Consider the following 2,500-nt stretch of genomic DNA (forward strand, 5'->3'; position numbering starts at 1 on the left):
GCTGCACCTTAACCTAACTTACACTGCACCTTAACCTAACTTACACTGCACCTTAACCTAACTTACACTGCACCTTAACCTAAGTTACACTGCACCTTAACCTAAGTTACACTGCACCTTAACCTAAGTTACACTGCACCTTAACCTAACTTACACTGCACCTTAACCTAAGTTACACTGCACCTTAACCTAAGTTACACTGCACCTTAACCTAAGTTACACTGCACCTTAACCTAACTTACACTGCACCTTAACCTAACTTACACTGCACCTTAACCTAACTTACACTGCACCTTAACCTAACTTACACTGCACCTTAACCTAACTTACACTGCACCTTAACCTAACTTACACTGCACCTTAACCTAACTTACACTGCACCTTAACCTAACTTACACTGCACCTTAACCTAACTTACACTGCACCTTAACCTAACTTACACTGCACCTTAACTGTCACATGTAACGTCACAGGAATGTAGCTTTGCCTAACAGCAACCCTCTGAACATAGTTCACTGCTTGGATCCTCTGGTGTCATGTGTATTTCTTGATGCCATGGTGCGTACCCTCACATAAAGGTCTTTCGAGTGTTGCGTACTTTCTACACAGTCCCGCTAACCACTGGAAGGGTGTACCGCTACAGAACGAATATCGCCCTCCCCCCCTGCCCTTCCAAGCTGGTCGGTCAGGCGTTTGTTTGTGAAATGAGCCTTGCAGCTGTTCAGTTGCATTCGGTTGTCGATGCAGTCAGTGTACGTTGTGGTACGGCCTGTGTGGACTGTCCGCTGATGTACGCGTAACCCACACTGATCATCCGTCGTTACGTACTGAGTGACATAATGTGGCACATGCTTGACCGTACACCGGCTGCGCCCTACAATGGCGAATCATAAGGGCCATATGTTGTGCACGATGCTACTTGTCTCGTCTCCCCATTACAGCGAGATTGCACTGTTGTACGCCGTACAGACATGTGGTAAGTAGGTACGGACGAAAGTATTGCATGTTGGCCCCCCCCCCCCCCCCTCCTCCCTCTGCCGGGAATCAGCGTGAGCCGTCTGTTGATGTAGCGACGAGGGTTTTCCTATTTAATCGTATTGCCCCACACAACATGATAGCACGGTGGACCGCGTTCCACATCTGCGACATGCTACAGAGGCCGGTTGACAGTCGACCGCGCAAGGGACATTGCACACGTGCGCGGACCATCTTCCACGTGTTCTCTCGTGTACATGCCGCAGTGTGTATGTGGGCTGATGTAGCGTGTCGTGACACATAACATGCAGGCATGCCAGAATCGTAGATTTCGCAAATGTAGATTGACGTATACGTTTGCTGCCAAAGATCCGCAAATGAACTGGAAATCAGTTGTTGAGCGGTTGTTCGCGCTGCAGGTGCATCGGTGATAGCGACGATCGGTACATCTGTGAACCGGTTGTTTCGGCGGTACCCGCCATGCCCACGAACCTGAGTTGGCCATGTGGGTATGAAGCGATACGAGGCTGTGGCTTGGCGGGACAGTCCCCGGCCGGTGAGGGGGGGCCGCCCGGCGTGCTGGCCGCGCGCTGCGTGAGCGCACGCACTACAGCCGGCTGGTGGGGGGCGCCCAGTGGCAGGAGCGCCGGCCGACGGGCCCGGCTGGCGTCCCAGCTATGCGCCGGCGCACCCTGCGCGCGGCGCCAGGCGGCCAAAGTGGGTTCTGCCGAGCCCGGTGCGAAGCGCGGTGGACATCTGCAGTGTGCTGGTCCGATTGCGGACTGTGTGCGTTGAGGATGCGCCGCCGCCCGGCACTCGGCGTCGCGACGCCGTCTGCTGCTCGGTCGCCCCCAGCGGTTCTCGCAGGTGGTTTGTATCGCAGCTCTGCGGACGTGTTGGCGCGTGCGCTGTGCTGGGAGAGTTCGCTTCTGCACCCAAGTGGGGCTTTGCCCTTCTGTGGCGCTGGCGTTGGAGCTGCCGGTCACCGTAGGTGGCGCGTGTTGTTTCCCGCCGGCAATGCCACGACAGCACGCTCCCGGGCCTCTGTCGGCAGCGGCAAGCTCAGTTGGGAGCACGGGTGTTCGCACTGAAAGCGTCTACTCGCCTATCTCCGGGCGATTGCGCCTCTCTCGAACCCGACCAAGTACTTAGGACGGCGCTGCGCGCCGCCGGGACCTGAGAGGGTTTCGAGGTGTATCGTGCAGGGGAGCTCAGCCTCCTCCTGTTTGCAGAATAATTGAGCGGACGCTTGCGTGTTCGCGCGGGCCCTCGGGACACACTCCCGGGCGGCCGGCTGCTCAGCTCTCGTTGACGCAGCTCCCTGGTTGATCCTGCCAGTAGTCATATGCTTGTCTCAAAGATTAAGCCATGCATGTCTCAGTACAAGCCGCATTAAGGTGAAACCGCGAATGGCTCATTAAATCAGTTATGGTTCCTTAGATCGTACCCACGTTACTTGGATAACTGTGGTAATTCTAGAGCTAATACATGCAAACAGAGTCCCGACCAGAGATGGAAGGGACGC

The 2,500-nt window shown here is 55.5% G+C and overlaps 1 non-coding gene across 1 annotated transcript in view; it reads left to right on the forward strand.

The window, feature by feature from the left end:
- Positions 1–2,293: 2,293 nt before the first annotated feature.
- Positions 2,294–2,500, forward strand: part of LOC126315960 (small subunit ribosomal RNA) — a 1,893-nt gene continuing 1,686 nt past the window's right edge. The window contains exon 1 of the ribosomal RNA XR_007556057.1: positions 2,294–2,500. This exon is cut by the window's right edge and continues 1,686 nt beyond it. This is a non-coding gene — a ribosomal RNA (small subunit ribosomal RNA).

The sequence above is a fragment of the Schistocerca gregaria genome, unplaced genomic scaffold, assembly GCF_023897955.1.
Source record: "Schistocerca gregaria isolate iqSchGreg1 unplaced genomic scaffold, iqSchGreg1.2 ptg000581l, whole genome shotgun sequence".
Classification (NCBI taxonomy): domain Eukaryota; kingdom Metazoa; phylum Arthropoda; class Insecta; order Orthoptera; family Acrididae; genus Schistocerca; species Schistocerca gregaria.